The sequence below is a fragment of the Sander lucioperca genome, chromosome 12 (assembly GCF_008315115.2).
Source record: "Sander lucioperca isolate FBNREF2018 chromosome 12, SLUC_FBN_1.2, whole genome shotgun sequence".
Classification (NCBI taxonomy): Eukaryota; Metazoa; Chordata; class Actinopteri; order Perciformes; family Percidae; genus Sander; species Sander lucioperca.
The window spans coordinates 28,607,083-28,625,942 of record NC_050184.1 but is presented as its reverse complement, the minus strand read 5'-3'; the positions used below and the strand labels follow the sequence as shown (position 1 = coordinate 28,625,942).

Sequence of the window (18,860 nt, the reverse complement as noted above, 5' to 3'; positions counted from 1 at the left end):
AGCCATCGTAGCTGCATCCGGAGCTTAGCCCCGCCCCAGATGATTGTAACTTGTTTAGAGAAATGCAAACAACCCCAAGCTTTTGTTTTTTTCTCCTATCCCAGAATGTATCTGTGGTGTAGCCAGACAATACTCCACAGCACTGTGGAGATAAGTCTGGCCATGTGAGACTTCTTGACAAGCAGATGTGGCCCTGAACAATTTCTCATATGAATTTTTTTTATTTATAAAAGCTACATTACATATTTGTCAAGTTACAGCTATATATCATTTCCATATAATCAATGTGAAGCTCCCTTCATTCTCCTGACAATATAATTTAATCATGAGCAAATCCACTACATTTGTTTGCTTACAATGCTTACATGATACTTATATTTATATGACGACTCTAATTGCAGGCGTTATGAGGATTTTGGGACCTAAAAAAAGGCCACAGCCAAGAAAAGGTTAAAATAATACACTGGCTGCCCAAATTAAATTCTTTGCTTCTGCTCTGGAGACTCGGACATACTAACTAAATGGACCTCACGTGGCATTTTTTTTAGATATGGGATGATGGTACAGGGTGGCGATTAATTTGTATGGCTGCTCACTATTTAAAAAAAAAATAAAAAATCAGGAGCTTTATTCACGTCTTCTCTGCTGAAAGCCTCACTGTCCATCTTACCTCAGCAAACCTTATCAGGTAATTAACTCATGAATGGAGGTTTAATGACCCTCGCATCAACCTTGTTTAAAGGAAGTAGAATTAAAGATGGTATCTGGACATGTAATAATGCAGGAGGAGCCGGGGTAGCAGGGATGGCAAGCCTGAGCATCAATGTCATCGTTCTGCTGATCAGGCGCTGAGAGTTCTGCTCATGCATTATGAGAGCCCCTTAAGGCAAGCAAAGCTTCCTGACACCTACTGACTTGTATATCTGGTTCTACAGCAGACGAAGAAGAGTTCACACTCAATAATGCCTAAATCACAATTTGTGTGGAGGTGGGAAGGATCAAAACAAAATCACAGATTAGGAAACCCTAAATGAATAAACAATATTCCAATAAGTAAAACATAGAATTTGAAAACAAAACCAGAAATGACCAACCTAACCACATCTCACTGAATACTGTTCTCGGCCTTCAACTATTTGCAGGATACAGTGCATATAAAGCACATCCAAACCTCATCTGATACAAACTGCACAATCAATGGCAACTAGGGTTGGGGGAAAAAAATGATCCAGCATAGTATAGCAATATTTTTCATGGCAATACTGTATTGATACACGGACGCCAAGTGCCGATCTTTTGTTATATAAATTGCACGCTGTTGTAACTGACTAGTGCTAGCCTGTCTGGCTAACGGGCCACACTTATCTTACAAGCCACAGCAGTAGCCCTATAAGTAGTCCCTACGTCACCAAGCTTCTAGAGTGTCACATTTCACAAAGACATGCTGATGAATTTCACTTTGCCTCTTTCTGATGTGTCCAGGTTTAATTTCCATGTTTTTTTTAGCATGCAAATTAGCCTCTGTACAGCACCTTATTGCTTCATTAGAGAAACATTGATTTGCAATTTTCTTGGCTGATTCCAATTTCCGACTTTTTAAAAGTCTGACCTGTCAATTCCGATATTGGCCGATGATACATAACCGGCTATTACAATTGTTATAATTGGCTATTACATAACCGTGTAACATTTTATTTAAAACTGCACCAGGTTACAGGACTTTCTTTCACTCTCAATCAAACAAATCTCCACCATTAACACCCTCCCCACTGAGTTTAGGTCTTTAGGCCTTAATTATATGTCACAACTGTATGAATTGCAGTGCAGTGATAAAACCAGGCCATTTCGCTCATCCACACACAGAAAGGGTCCTGATGGCACCATTACGTGTGATGCACAATATGTGTTCCTTTTTTATATAATAAAGTGGATATTATAGTAGAAGCAACAGGGAGTTAAAGATCACCATAAGTGAACATAAAATTGCAATTACAAAATAATGATGTTAAATCTTCAGTAGCCAGACACAAACATGATGTCAGCTCTTTCAGATGTATGGGTGGAGATGTAATGGAAATGCCACCTAGGGGAGGAGATAAGATATGATTCCTGAAAGAGAAAGAAGCATAGATAGGATTTTAGGTTGAACACTTAAACCTTAAATCAAGCAAATTTAAAAATGTAAGTTATCTTGTGGCCTTTAAAAATGATGTAGACCGATTCTGTCCTCTCGGTTATACCTCATGAGGATTGCTAAAAGAGAAGCAGTTCATTGGTCAGTGGCCACTGTAGTTGTTTGAAAACACTGTCAGAGTGTGTGTGTGAAACCTTTTTATTTTCTATCATGTGGTTGGCTCTTTTTTTGCCAAACATATACTAGAGCTGAATAGAGCTGAAGGCTTTTTTAATCCATCTTGACGTAAAAAAATCCTCAAAATAATAAAGGTATACTGTATGAATTGAATTTAAGTTCAGTGACTTGCTCTTATGAGAGACAGAACATTAGCATGTATCATATATATCGTGGCTGAGCCTTGCAGGGGCAGAGCTTGAAAGTTTGGGCTCCCTGACAACAACTCAACAGCTCTGACATAACTATCTGTAATCCCAGGCGTGTCAGGGTTTCCCGCAGAAAATGTGTTAGTTAAGGTGGTAGGGTTGCCATCTGACGGAGGGGGGGGGTGTAGATAGACTACAGACTCTGTACTACACACTACATTAAATATTAAATTTAAATAATATATAATTAATAAATAACCAGCTTTTCAAAATAACCATTGCAATGTGCAATTTTAAGCTCATTAAACTATTTAAAAAAAAAAAAAAGGTGCTATAACAGTTTTACTCTCATTGCTCCCGTTATCCTCCGTGACACGCTCTCTTCCACTCTGCTCTGAGATAACAGAGCTCAGCCCATAGCTTCACTCACTCAAAGCAGATAGTATGCGTGAAATAAAAAAAGGACACGTAATTTCACTGTGTTTAGTGTTAACTACGCTAACTAATCGTGTGTTGTGAACCGCGTGTAGTGATTTAAAAAAAAAAAAAAAACGGACAACAGCTGTGTCTCAAAGTCCGGGCATCAGCCGGGACGTTGAGAATCCACGCGCGAGAGGTGATGGATAGTTCCAGTCACTTCGTCATGTATTCACTTCGTTGAAACAAGAGAAGAAAGCCTCACTGATGTGAAGAACAGGACAGAGATACATATATAAATGCTCTCTGCCTGCCATATGCCAGCGCTCCGGTAAGTCCACTCACCCCGTCTCTGCCCGGGCATGCCCCAGCTGCCCGCACATTTGTTGACAAACTCCGATGCGCACGCGACAGTGAAATGGCGATTTATCCCTTTTTAAATGTGAATAAACGACAGTTACACTCACCGCCAGCAAATGCTCTTTCCGTTGTGATTGGTGGTATCTTGACAACTATGGAGTTGTATTCCTATCTTTATTCAAAAGCGCATTCTTTCAATTTGAGAGCTTTTCTCACTGATATTACGTTCAGATTTTGTAATACAGTTTTTTCCAACTGCTTACACACGTTTTCAAAACTGTCTCCTTTTTTCAAAATTCTACACACAATTCCCAAAACTGCACACACAAAATGCAAAATGCCTCACATCTTGTATGCACTTTGTGCAAAACAAAGTCTGATTGATTTGTAATGCTGAAATAGTCATTAGATAGTTGCATGCAGTATAGACGCTAGGGCTGTCAAAATTGCTCAAAAATGACATTCGAATATTCCCTCTAAAAAAAACACATAATATTCGAACTATTCGGATCTGGTTGCGCATGCGCATTTTGTCAATGATGCGCATTACGTCAATAACAGGACAAATTAATACAAAGAGACATAACTACTTGTATAGGTAGTCTATTTAAGTTTAAACATATTTGACAACGTATTACCTACACAAAAACAAGTAAATCAAATGATGGCCAAGACCGCAGACTTCACGCTCGCTCACTCGAGCACTTTCTCTCTCGCCCTCACGCTCTCTGCGCAATGTGCGGCTGTGCGCATAACGGTTTAAAATGAACAACAATAAACACATTTTGAGTGCTGATCAAGAGTTATGTGCAAGCAATTTAAGGTCGCGACTATTGTCCCAAATATAGCAGGCTTCATTCAGTGATTGAAACAAATATTATTAACATTAATTGAAGTTTCACAGTAGCCTATATAGAACTGACATTGAACGCTCCGAGCGAGCTGTGCTGTGGTAAACATGGAGCTTTTCCTTGACATCCATCCATCTTCTTCCGCTTATCCGGTAACGGGTCGCGGGGGTAGCAGCTCCAGCAGGGGACCCCAAACTTCCCTTTCCCGAGCCACATTAACCAGCTCCGACTGGGGGATCCCGAGGCGTTCCCAGGCCAGGTTGGAGATATAATCCCTCCACCTAGTCCTGGGTCTTCCCCGAGGCCTCCTCCCAGCTGGACGTGCCTGGAAAACCTCCCTAGGGAGGCGCCCAGGGGGCATCCTTACCAGATGCCCGAACCACCTCAACTGGCTCCTTTCGACGCGAAGGAGCAGCGGCTCTACTCCGAGCTCCTCACGGATGACTGAGCTTCTCACCCTATCTCTAAGGGAGACGCCAGCCACCCTCCTGAGGAAACCCATTTCGGCCGCTTGTACCCTGGATCTCGTTCTTTCGGTCATGACCCAGCCTTCATGACCATAGGTGAGGGTAGGAACGAAAACTGACCGGTAGATTGAGAGCTTTGCCTTCTGGCTCAGCTCTCTTTTCGTCACAACGGTGCGATAAATTGAGTGTAATACCGCACCCGCTGCGCCGATTCTCCGACCAATCTCCCGCTCCATTGTTCCCTCACTCGCGAACAAGACTCCAAGGTACTTGAACTCCTTCACTTGGGGTAAAGACTCATTCCCTACCTGGAGAAGGCACTCCATCGGTTTCCTGCTGAGAACCATGGCCTCAGATTTAGAGGTGCTGATCCTCATCCCAGCCGCTTCACACTCGGCTGCGAACTGATCCAGTGAGTGCTGAAGGTCACAGGCCGACGATGCCATCAGGACCACATCATCTGCAAAAAGCAGCGATGAGATCCCCAGCTCACCAAACTGCAACCCCTCTCCACCCCGACTACGCCTCGATATCCTGTCCATAAATACTACAAACAGGATTGGTGACAAAGCGCAGCCCTGGCGGAGGCCAACTCTCACCTGAAACGAGTCCGACTTACTGCCGAGAACCCGGACACAGCTCTCGCTTTGGTCGTACAGAGATTGGATGGCCCTGAGAAGGGACCCCCTCACCCCGTACTCCCGCAGCACCTCCCACAGTGTCTCCCGGGGGACCCGGTCATACGCCTTCTCCAGATCCACAAAGCACATGTAGACCGGTTGGGCATACTCCCAGGCTCCCTCCAGGATCCTTGCGAGAGTAAAGATCTGGTCCATTGTTCCACGACCAGGACGGAATCCGCATTGTTCCTCTTCAACCTGAGGTTCGACTATCGACCGAACCCTCCTTTCCAGCACCTTGGAGTAGACTTTACCGGGGAGGCTGAGAAGTGTGATACCCCTGTAATTGGCACACACCCTCTGGTCCCCCTTTTTGAAAAGGGGAACCACCACCCCGGTCTGCCACTCCTTAGGCACCGTCCCCGACTTCCACGCAATGTTGAAGAGGCGTGTCAACCAAGACAACCCCTCCACACCCAGAGCTTTAAGCATTTCTGGACGGATCTCATCAATCCCTGGGGCTTTGCCACTGTGGAGTTGTTTAACTACCTCAGCAACTTCCACCAGGGAAATTGATGACAATCCCCCATCATCCTCCAGCTCTGCCTCTACCATAGAGGGCGTATTAGTCAGATTTAGGAGTTCCTCAAAGTGCTCCTTCCACCGCCCTATTACCTCCTCAGTTGAGGTCAGCAGCGTCCCATCCTTACTGTACACAGCTTGGATGGTTCCCCGCTTCCCCCTCCTGAGGTGGCGAACGGTTTTCCAGAAGCACCTTGGTGCCGACAGAAAGTCCTTCTCCATGTCTTCTCCGAACTTCTCCCACACCCGCTGCTTTGCCTCTTTCACGGCATAGGCTGCAGCCCTTCGGGCCCTTCGGTACCTTGCAACTGCCTCCGGAGTCCCCTGGCATAACATATCCCAGAAAGACTCCTTCTTCAGTCGGACGGCTTCCCTGACCACCGGTGTCCACCACGGTGTTCGTGGGTTGCCGCCCCTTGAGGCATCTAAGACCCTAAGACCACAGCTCCCCGCCGCAGCTTCAGCAATGGAAACTTTGAACATTGTCCACTCGGGTTCAATGCCCCCAGCCTCCACAGGGATGCACGAAAAGCTCCGCCGGAGGTGTGAGTTGAAAGTCTGTCGGACAGGGGCCTCCTCCAGACGTTCCCAGTTCACCCGCACTACCCGTTTGGGTTTACCAGGTCTGTCCAGAGTCTTCCCCCACCCTCTGACCCAACTCACCACCAGATGGTGATCAGTTGACAGCTCTGCCCCTCTCTTCACCCGAGTGTCCAAAACATACGGCCTCAGATCAGATGAAACAATTCTAAAATCGATCATTGACCTTTGGCCTAGGGTGCTCTGGTACCAAGTACACTTATGAGCATCCCTATGTTCGAACATGGTGTTCGTTATAGACAATCCATGACTAGCACAGAAGTCCAACAACAAACAACCACTCTGGTTTAGATCAGGGAGGCCGTTCCTCCCAATCACGCCTCTCCATGTGTCTCCATCATTGCCCACGTGCGCGTTGAAGTCCCCCAGCAGAACTATGGCGTCCCCTACTGGAGCCCCATACAGGACTCCATTCAGGGTCTCCAAGAAGGCCGAATACTCCGAGCTCTTGTTTGGTGCATACGCACAAACAACAGTCAGAGTTTTCCCCCCCACAACCCGCAGGCGTAGGGAGGCGACCCTCTCGTCCACCGGGGTAAACTCCAACGTAGCGGCGCTCAGCCGGGGACTTGTGAGTATCCCCACACCCGCCCGGCACCTCACACCCTGGGCAACTCCGGAGAAGAAAAGAGTCCAACCCCTATCCAGGAGTATGGTTCCAGAACCGAGACTGTGCGTAGAGGTAAGCCCCACCAGATCCAACTGGTAGCGCTCCACCTCCCGCACAAGTTCCGGCTCCTTCCCCCACAGAGAGGTGACGTTCCACGTCCCCAGAGCCAGCGTCTGCTGCCCGGGTCTGGTCCGTCGAGGCCCCTGACCTTCACTGCCACCCATGTGGCAGCGCACCCGACCCCAGCGGTTCCTCCCACAGGTGGTGGGCCCATGGGTTGGAGAGAGAGGTGCCACGTAGCTTTTTCGGGCTGTGCCCGGCCGGGCTCCGTGGCAAACCCGGCCACCAGGCGCTCGCTGACGGGTCCTCCATCTGGGCCTGGCTCCAGACGGGGGCCCCGGGCTTCCTCCGGGCAGGGTCACATCATCTCTACCTCGTTTTTTCATGGGGTTTTTGAACCATTCTTTGTCTGGCCCCTCACCTGAGACCACTTTGCCTTGGGAGACCCTACCAGGAGCACAAAGCTCCAGACAACACAGCCCTCAGGTTCATAGGGACACACAAACCTCTCCACCACGATAAGGTGATGGTTCCCGGAGAAGCTTTTCCTTGACATGAAACGGTAAATTATCAAACCAGTGGAAGCAGTGCATTCAACCTTTTATTCATGCATATCTATACAGTCGTAGCATAGGGATACGGTACCTCGGTTGCATTGCTTGACAGAACTCCCTGAAGCCTTCCCCATCCACGACACTGATTGGTCTCATGTCCTTACAAATGAACGAAATTAATTTCTCCGTTATGGCCTCTTGTCGTGTTGCAGACAAAGAGCTTGTGGCAGGCGGTGCAAAATACGTGTCAAGACGTGACTGTTTAGCCGGAGTTCACACATTATGCCATGCTCATTTGGGTGCACATTTTCGAGATGTGACCTCATGTTGCTAGTGGTCGAATGGTATGCTAACTGTATTTTACAAAGCTTGCATACAACTTTATCTCGCAGCTCAACTATTTTACCTCCTACCGACCAAAATCCAAAGTACTTCCAGACATGGCTTTTTAGATTTTGGGGGGTTAAAATCGCTTTCTCTGATGCGGTCGAGTTGGGCTCTGCACTTTCTGCCATCTTCCATGCAAGACAAGTCAACTTTCAGCAGTGACGCTGTGCCAGACAGTGCGACTCCTGTGACCTGTCCCTGAACCCTCTGGCGTGCTAGCGCGCCCACTCGCAAAGCAGACAGCCTCTGCTACCGCGGGCGTTTTTTTTCCACATTTTTTTTTTTTAATTCGAATATTAATTTTCACCTTCGAAATTCGTTTTTTAAAAACTATTTGAATATATATTCGAATTTAGAATATTCGTTGACAGCCCTAATGGACGCCACTGTAAAGCTACTCAAGATGGGCTTCTCTCATGGTCAATCCATGGTTGATCACATGATGAGTAAGTGTGGCCCTGATCTCATCAGAGATGGCTCTCCTTCCTCTTCTTCCCTCCTCCTCCTCCTCCTCCTCCTCCTCCTCCTCCTCCTCGTTGTTGTCCCCTGTCTCTCCCTCCTACTTCCCTTGCTCTCTGTCTATTGTTGGCATCCATTGTGCAAAACAGGGGTCCGTTTCAGGAAGGAGGTTTAACAAACTCTGAGTCTAACCCTGATCTCTGAGTTGATTTACCCTGAGATGGGAAACTGTGAGTTTTCGGTTCCAGAACAGCTGATATGAGTTGGTTCAATCAACTCCGAGTATGTTCACGCGCGTGCACCACCACAATAAAAAGGCAACATGAATGGAGCCATGATACTACGATTCACCATGGTAACAACCACAAACAAACAGGTCGGCGGAAATACTCATGCGCACATACGAGTTTGAACATGTATTTCATTAAAAAAGCAAGACAGCGGTTGCTGCTGCAACAGAGAGAGAATTGCTGTGGGAGAAAATTGCTGCTTGAGTCAATGCGTAAGCATTAACAGTTAGCTTATAATATTACTGGTGAAAACTGGAATTGTATTACACCTATAATTTCATTTGGGTGCAATCCTGCGGGCGAAAAAGTAAGCTAGGCCTACTACTATCCCATTCTGAGGCTGCAGCACCATGATCATTAACAGAACTATAATGTATAATAATTTCTTTTTAATGGCTCTCACTGGTTTGTGTCCAGGGAACAACTACAAAAAAACGTTTCAGAGCGAGTCACACTTTTCTGACGGCTACAGTGGCTTTACTATAACCATATGATCCACATCACCAATAAACATTGCAAAAAACGTAATGCGACACAAAGAATCTGCTGGGATGTTAAATCATGTCCACGGTGGTGGATGTTAGTGATATGAGGATGGATAAGGTAGCCTATCTACATATCTGTAGGTCTGTGAAAAAATCTGCCTAACAATAAGTTTTTTTATTAAGTTTTTATTCATGCAGATAACAAACTGCATTAAAATGCGAATACTGAATGAATGAATGAGGAAATGAGAGAGAAGAAACTTTGAGTTTCTCTCAGTCTCCTCCCTCCGACACAGCGTCAGATTATACGTCACTTTAGCTTGCTACTACCTCATAACTTTACCTTTAATTGCTCTTGTATAGTTAATTTATCTTCTACTAGTTGTATATACCTCCTATTTAATTGAATTATTCTTACCTTGTGTTGCAATACCTGAATTATCCCTCTTGTGAACACTAGGCTTATCTTTATTTTAGTTCATATCATAACCCTGCTCACAAACTCACCTGTACCTGGGTCATCTGTTTGCTAATATGAATGTTCCTGCTACAGTAAATCCTACAGGCAAAGTGTACTGCTTCACAGGAGTATGAACCATACGCTTTTTAGGTTTTGTGTCAAATATTGTGCAGATGTTATGAATTACTCATTGTTTTGACAAGGTAAATTAAAGCCGTTTAACAACCTGCAAGTGTCTGCTCTGGTAAATTTAATTGTACTGGTTTTTTTTTATAAAGATTACAGAACATGAAAAACCTATTTGCCTTGATAAGGGTTTTAATTTGTTGCAAATATGAACATGGCTTTAATAATCTATCTTATTGCTCTGAAAAACTACAATGATTTAAGAAATATCAGTTATACTTATCAACATTTATTAATTTGATTGTATATGTCGGCAAACATTACAGGCACCTGTAAGCAGGGAAAATAATAGTTTGTTCTCTATTTTATCACTTGGATTATGCAGGTGATGACTAGCAACAAGCTGTAACCTGACACCACACCACAGCTCAGCCTGCAGAGTGGCCGGCTGGAGTTCAAAAGTTCAACAGCTATCGCGCATGCGCATGCATAAAGGTAACCATGGCAAACAACAGAGCTACGGGTTGAAATCGACCGGAATTCTCCTTTAACACCATTACTATCTTACCTTCTCTGCTTTGGATTTGTGGACATCGCAGTAATTTTCTCTCCCGGGCCTTGTTGTGCACCCTGTGAATTTAAGCAAGGTAAAGAAATGATAAGTGTATGTAACATGATTTTACAATTACATTATTATCAGACTTGCCAATGTTCTTGGTTTGTGCCACTGCTGCCTGCCCTCTGCACACAGGTAAGTACAGGGGGAACCAATGGGATTTTGCGTTTGGAGTAATGTACTGACTGGAACAACACAGTAGTGTGGTTGTACAACACTGGTCCATGCACACGGTGCAGCTGTGATGCAGTTCAACAGGGGTACTGTAGTCACACCTGGAAGAAGGGAAACTGAAACAAAATACTTGTTTTTTTCTGTTCAGTTTGCTTTGTATTGATTTCATTAGGGTAAAAATAAATAACTGCTATTTTAGATTTTATTATAGGAGTGAAATTGTACTTACACCTTTCTATACAGATATATATGAATGTTATTATTGTTAAAATAATGTTATAAGAATTTAGAACAATATCTGAAAAACATACAACAGTGATGTAAAAACTGATACAAACAATCCAGTTTCTTTTGTTTTTTAGTTATATTACAGTTTAGGTTTTACTATTGCCTCTAACATGTCTGAAATTAGCCAAATCCCCAGGAACATGGTTAACCAAACGAGGAAAAAATACAAAGTGGGGTCATTAAATACCAGTTGTAAATACACACATACTGTCGGTCATATGTCGTTCAATCTAGCTAGCTAAACTACCGGTATAAAGAAAAGCTATTTGTTTATGGACATCAAGCTAGGCTAGCTATGGCTAGCGCCATATGCTATGTGCTTAATTTATGTTACTCACCCTCATAGTTGTGTACGTAACTTGATATGTCCCACTTCAAAGCTTTCTCCCGTTTCCTGATGGGTGCAGGTGAAAGAGCGTTGACCATTCTGTGCACATTATTGACATATAATAATAATAATAATGATAATAATAATAATAATAATAATAAAGTGATGGACGGCAGGGGTAAATAAACTTGGGTTACAGACCCATGGTTACCATAGACTGTATATAGAATGGACCAACAGATCCCGTTGCTCTGGACGGAGACCAGTGAAGGCCTTTAGAAGCACTTTTCCGGTGAGCGCTGAGCGTTACTGCGCAGCCTCCAACTGAGAGAGACGACGTAAATGTGACGTGAGCAATGTGTCTGAAAGTTGTACGTCTTCTGGTAGCTGTGCCAAGAGAAATCTCAATCATTCCCAATCTAGCAGAGACGGAGAGCGTAGGTATATGTAAGGAGATAACATAGGCACAGGCTAATTATTGATCACTAAAACGCTAGTTAACATTAGTAATTACACTTAAACAGCTAATGTGAGACGAAACTGCCTGCGAGCTTCTCCTGTACTATACGGTAATTCCTCTACTATGCGACAGTAAGTCGCGTGGTTATGACACAATCGTTAGCCTATTTTTATAAAAACGTCTGCTACGGAGCCATAACGTGAGGTACAAGGTAATGGAGCCTTTTATACATTGTTGTGTGTTTTTAGAAATAAACAATGGACAAACAGAGTCTTTAAACGCTTTAGATGTAAAGTTATTCGCTGTCAAAGTGGCGCCAAAATGAATGGCAGTCAATGGGATGCTAACGTCAGGTGATCGCTTTGTAGCATTAAAATGGCGCCATAGGAGGTCCGCAGTCCGAGGAGAAGCTTACCCCCTTGATGGTTACAGAGGAGCCGTCCGCAACGGACGTTCTAACATAAAACGAACGCACCCTCAACGGGGCAGGGATAATTTCATTGGTCAACACTACACCTGGCATTCTATTGGTTGTGGAATTTTGATAGTGTTTTAACACAAAAAAATCCAAGCGCGCAGGAGAGATCCGAGAGGAGAAGATTTGCAAGCGTGCAGAATCAGGCTGAGTGCAGAAAATCTGTCCACAGAACAACATATGAGTCCAAGCACAAAGTTTGAGCACAAGCAGAGCAAATCCAAGCGCGAGCAGTGACTATTTGAGTGTGAGAGCAAGGTTTTGAGGGAAATTATTACAAAATCTGAACGTAATATCAGTGAGAAATGCTCTCAAATTGAAAGAATGCACTCTTGAATAAAGATAGGAATATAACTCCATAGACAACTCGCCGTTACCTTGTTTCCTACAGACTGTTGATGCGACTTGTACATTACAGCCACTCAAACAGGACCGAGTAACACGGCGGATTTTTTTTTTTTTTTTTTTTGGAAGACTTAGTTAAGGCGGCTGCCTAAACTGCAAAGTGCTGCGGGAAACCCTGCGTGTTACAGGGCCTCTGTCAAGCTCTGGGCCCCCTGAAACATTCAGGCTTTTCTTTTCCAAACTGTGCCTCTGGCAGGCTGCCAGTGGCAAATACATTAGTGTAAATTCTGTGATTCTTGACACCAAAATTATACTATGCTGGCTACTGAATTGTTATTGTTACTGAAACATCCCCTACAGTGCCTGTCCACCCAGTTCATGATAGGTCACCCAAATTCCAAGCTTGCACAATTGGGGAAAAAACCTGAGGAAGACTTACGACAGCGTCTCTTTGATGGTTCACAGGCTCACCGTTCACCACTGTGAAAGAAAATCGAATCCTCAGTGTCATATTTGTCATTGGATCAGCTCAAGGCATTTTAACTTGCTATTATTGTTTTGAGCTGTGGTTGTCTAGCTGTTTTTGGTTGGAGAGGTCTTCTCTTATATAAAGTGTTGCTTGGGGAAAAATACCTCAACATTGCTTAACAATAATTAACAATGCCACTTGACAATTCAATTAGGCAGTAAGCTACACTATGATAGCAACGGATTGTATTTGGTTTTATTAATGCACATATTTTCAGACTGACGGTTTCTCACACACACACACACACACACACACACACACACACACACACACACACACACACACACACACACACACACACACAGGGTAACCAACTGCGGTACGGCTGCGGATCGGCTCCGCTGCGTGTCGGCTCTGTGCTCCGCCGTCCTTCAATACCCACCAGGTATGTATTTGTTGGGGAACGGCTGCGGCCATGACTGACAGCTGAAGTCACTAGGCCCTACGAGATTTTGCAAATTCACGTATGATCGCGCAATATAACAGGATGTAGTTTCTATAAACAGAACCACAAAACCGACTTCAGGCCTGTCTCCGCCCATTATGACGTTTTCAAGGTGTAGTGCAGGGAAATATGATCAGCCGTGAGCACGGTGTATTTTATTTACACCGGATGTTTTATTTTGTCTCTGTGCTCGACCTCCTGTCCCGCGCTATCTGCCGTGTGCTGAATTGCTGCAGAGCTCTCCGGCATCCTTCAAAAATAGAAGCTCTGCGTATGTGCTCCGGAGGGCTGCGGATCGCTGGAGGGGACGGAGTCGGAACGCAGCCGTTCCGCAGTCAGTTAAATACACACATTGACTTTAATGGAAACCTAATGACTCCGCCGCCATTCCGGAGCGGATCCGCAGCCGTTCCGCAGTTGGTGGAAATTGGGGGTAAGGCGAATGAAGAGTTCACAAGAAGAATGTTACCTTCCCTCTTAATTCATGTCATCCTAACTACTAAGCTTGCACTTTACAAGAAAACAAGTGACTCTAACTTGATCGACAAATAGTTTAGCCTCTTCCTTTGCTGATTCATCACAATTAGCCGTGATTGACAAACTAGGATTGCACTGGGCCTACTGTGGACAATACATATGTTTCACAGTTGGATATCACAGCTGCCCACTTACCTGAAATTAAAGCTGATTTTATGAGCTGCTGTAACTCATAGGTCCCAATGGGAATTTAGGATGTTGACTCTGAACTTCTGGAAATAAACATGCTGATGTTTGCAGTAATACTTCACACCTACAAATATCACCAACCTGTTCATATGCTTGTCAGTCATGCACACATTCATACGCATACAGACACATACACATGTTGCAGCTGTGTCAGGCTTGAGTTTAGATCATATGAAGGCTTGTGATAGTCAGTGCCCCCCCCCCCACCCGCTGTCTGCTTTATCTCCTTTGCATTACACAGAGGTAATTGACAATGCCTGTGGCGTGAAGGTTCCTTTAGTATCCGTCCCCACTGATCACCAAACAAGCCTCCAGCTGCGCCTCTGACCGCTGCCTATGCTGCCTCCCTATCATCCTCTTCGCACCAAGCACAAAACAGAGAGGAAGGGAGATTGTATATATAGAAGGGAAGAGAGGAAGTGATCAAAAGGAACGGAGGGAGAGAGTTACCGGTTCGATTGAACGTTTCTTTTCTCCAGTAGCACGGGAGATTTCATTGAAAGGCTGTTGCAGTCTATCGATTGGCCCTCAGGGATGGATACTGTAGAGAGAGAGAGAGAGAGAGGGGCATTCAGTTGTTACAGAATAAAAACAGTGAGAGAAAGAACAGTTAGGAGCGAAAGGAAAGGGATCTAGCAGAATTAGAAAATGTATAGCCTGTTGAAGTTTTTGTTTTTTTTCTGCTGGTCAGCGGTTTCGATAGCCATGAGCTGTGTTTGTAGATCCTCGGAAAGAAACACAAAGGACATAGAAGCAGAGAGGTCAGGTCATGCTGTTTACAACCTCGAGTGTTTCTCATGAAAAGGATCACACAAGAAAAGCCATTTTATCCATGATACAAACGTGTTTGTGTTTTTGTTCTTTCCAATGCAACAGGCTGGGTATATAGATGAAAGGGATATTTCACCGCTGGAAAGATTGATATGTATTAAATTGGGCCATTTATGTAGTAGAAATGTGAATTTTTTTAGAAGTTGGTGCCTTCTAGACAGAGAAAAGCCAGAAAATGTATTTTTGGCTCATGTGGATGAAAGACAACAACTCCCAGAATGCACTTGCTTCGCTTCCCTACGAGTCCACTCCCAAGCCACGCCTACCGGTTACAGACATAGACAGAGGCAGTCAAGTCAACTCAAGTGTGTTTTATTGTCATTTCAACTATTATTCACGAAACAATGTTTCACCGTGGCTGAAGTGGTGTTACACATTTAAAATATATAAAAACGACATACGAAACAGGCTAACTTTAGTGCACGCACATTATAACTTATGTAAGTTCAGCTAACGCATTGGTAGCATTAGCGCTTGGTGTGATGTAAATACAGAGTATAAACACAGCCGTGAATTTGCTGTAATGTAGAATGGTCGGCATTTAACAGTCACAAACTCCACCAGCGGTTAGCAGTAGTTGGATAAAAGCACCCCATTTCTGCACCAGTCCGTGTTAACGCACTTACCCGACAGAGCAGCATCTGCTCTGAAGGCTAGCAGGCCTGTTAGCTGGAAAGCGGAGTCCGGTACACTGTTGTTCAGCCATGTTTCCACACACAAACAAAAACACAGTAGTCTCTGAACTCGCGTTGGGAGTTTTGTTGAAGTTGGATGTAGTCCAGTTTGTCGTCTAATGAGCGGACACTTGCAAGCAGGATGGATGTGACAGGTGGCCGGCTAGCGTTAGCTTTCCACCTAGCTTGAACTCCTGCCCTCGGTCTGCGTTTCCGCTTTTGATGTCCCCTTAACTGGCTACCGGCATCGAGCGACACCGCAGGCTGAGGTGCTGGTCTCCGTAGCAGGCGAAGCTCGCGTAGTGTGCAGAGTATTCCGTCTGTAATAAAGTTTCCTGCATATTCTCCGATCTGTACCAATGTATCCCGGTGGTACACATGTGCGGTAGTTTGAATACTTGTTGTAAAAGTTTGCTGCTGAAAAGAGAGAGCCTGTTTAGCGTAGCTTCAAGATAGCTGACACTCGACTCACATCGGTAGTGACAGTCCCACCCCCTAAGGACGGGTTGAAAACATGTGGAACTATGCCTCCGATGATGCTAAATGACGATTTTTGCGTCATCAGAGGCTTTTTTCCAGACCTACAATACAGAGAAATCTAGTCTCGGGGGGGACATGAGGGAGGGAAGCACGGTCATTCGAAAATACTATTGGGTTTCTACTGATACAAAGCTTAATGCTAATCGGGGAAGTATCCCTTTAACAACATCTAAAACTGTCATTTGTTGATTGTTAAATATTTGTATCTATTAAGAAACTATAGGCCAATCTGCATTCAAAACAGTACATTTATGTGGTGAAATCGGCTCAATTCAATGGAATTTGCAGTGGATTTGATGGCCTGTCTGGCTAATGGGTTAGCTTACCAGAGTAGCCCCTACGTCACCAAGCTTCTAGTCACACATTTTCCAAACACATGCTGATGAATTTCACTGTGTCACTCTCTGATGTGTCCAGATATTTAATCTCCATTTTTTTTTTTTTTTTCTTTATGTTAGAGATTTGCAATTTTCTTGGCCAATTCTGATTTCCTACTTTTTACAAGTCTGACCATTCAAAGTCACTTTTCTTAAATAAAAAATGCAATTGTATGTTCTTAATAAATATTGGCTATTAAATAACTAACATTTTCTCCAAAACGGCACCTGATTAAAGAACCTTCTTTCACTCTTAATCAAGCAAATCCCCAAATAAAAAGAAAATTAATGCAGCATATCCCACTTTATGTAACAAAAAAAAGAAAAACAGGTGCATGTAGGTCTACTATAGAGTCAACTATTTATAATCTATCAAACTATGAGTTTATGTATCTATTATTATTATTATTATTATTATTATTATTATTAATACAAAACAATTTATGAATCCGTATCTATTTATAAGAATGTAAAGGTGTGTGTATTATATTAACTCCCACTCCCTGGCGGGCGGCGTCCTCCTGCCTCCCCCACACCTCACAGGCGCTGCGCAAAACGAGAGGGGGAGACCCCGCTCTGTTGGCAGAACAGCCACTGCGATTACTCTTGAGCAGCATGCATGGGAATGAATTACACTATGATATATTTAAATATATTTCTCGCATTTTCCCTGGAACGTGTGTGTGTGTGTGTGTGTGTGTGTGTGTGTGTGTGTGTGTGTGGTTTTGCTGCTGTGCACGCAATCGTGCAAGTAAATTTGACCAGCACAGAACAGCCCGATACAGCATAGTATCGCAATATTTTCCGTGGCAATACTGTATCGGTACACATATGCCAAGTATCGATCTTTTATTATATAAATTGCACATGAGAATTTCACTTTTTGGTACTACAATAATAAATAAATCAATTGCTTTTCCACTAGATGGTGCATTTTTGTTTTTTGTTGCTGTTGAGGTCAGTAGGGGTGACCATCAGTGTGACATTTTCTTTGAGGACATTATTTAAAGTTTGAAAAAAGGTTATAAATTACATTCTATTGCAGAATATCGCACTAGGTTTTAAAAAAAAATCATAATAATATTGTATCGTGATAATATCGTATCGTGGGTCCTCTGGGGATTCCCCCCGGTCATGGCCAGTCAAGCTGAAAATTGGCTAAATCAACTTTTTCAGAACAAAGGTTCAGATACTCTCTCTGCAGGGATGTCATTATTTTATATTTTTGTTTAGTCTAATAAAAACAGTCACATTTTAATTGTCTTTTGTTATAGTTATGATTTAGCCTGCTCTATCATTTTCAGGAAAAGTAGATGGATTGTTTGTATTTTACATGGCAAATGGTGGTCAGATAGCTTTCTCCCAATTATTTTTATGTCAACTCTACTAACGCCATTCCATCCAAATCAATTTGTGATAACTTGTGTAATCAATATTTGATTACCTAAAATGGGGTCACATTTATTTTCTCTCCAGTAATTTGTGCTGCATGACACACAGTTGCTGTTGTTCTTCTATTCACTCCAGTGACAAACTACTCCAGCAACCTCCGTTCTTCATAGGTCTGGTCATTGGAAAATCAGAAAAGTTCTGCTGTTGACTGAAATTTATCATCAGTAGAGTCACACAAACAGTCAGAGAGGCCACAAGACACAAAGGCAGTCACAAAGACTGATGCCTGTTCAAAACTAAAGGACAGAACCACAGAGTCCCTCAAGGGAAGGCTAGATGACACTTGTGGGACTCAAGATAATGAGTCCAACCACTCCTCTGGCTGCCTGAGCCCAGCAGTAGAGCCTTGGATCCATCCAGGGTTAGTGCGTGCACCACAGGACCACATCCGTCCTCCAGGGTCAGATCCAATTCTGATGGATGACTCCTCAGGGACAAGAGATGGCTGAGCTGCTCCTTGTCTCCCTTTGTCTTTGTGGTGTATACATCGGCAGGTAAAAATACACACACAAAGTATACATACAGTTGGGCTGTGACCTTGTCTATGACCATACACTTCAATGGCCGTGTTTCTGATGAGTGGATTCCCATGGGGGAGGGAGTAAGGAAAAAGAGGGTAGATGCGATAATGAAATACAACGATTGTCCCCTGATAAATTGGGTACAAGGCCCCTAATCGCTCTTTATGTCATGTGAATGACCTCCCAGGATACAGAGCACAGATTCATCACCTGCAGCTCTCCTCTCATTCACCACCAAGTGAATCACTGGTC

General features: G+C 43.9%; 1 long non-coding RNA gene across 1 annotated transcript; it reads right to left on the bottom strand.

Moving 5' to 3' along the window:
* Nucleotides 1-294: 294 nt before the first annotated feature.
* Nucleotides 295-11,346, bottom strand: LOC116061989. Its single transcript, XR_004107871.2, has 3 exons — nucleotides 11,244-11,346; nucleotides 9,179-9,180; nucleotides 295-306 (listed from the first exon to the last, which is right to left on the bottom strand). It is a non-coding gene; the product is annotated as an uncharacterized LOC116061989 (long non-coding RNA).
* Nucleotides 11,347-18,860: the final 7,514 nt, after the last annotated feature.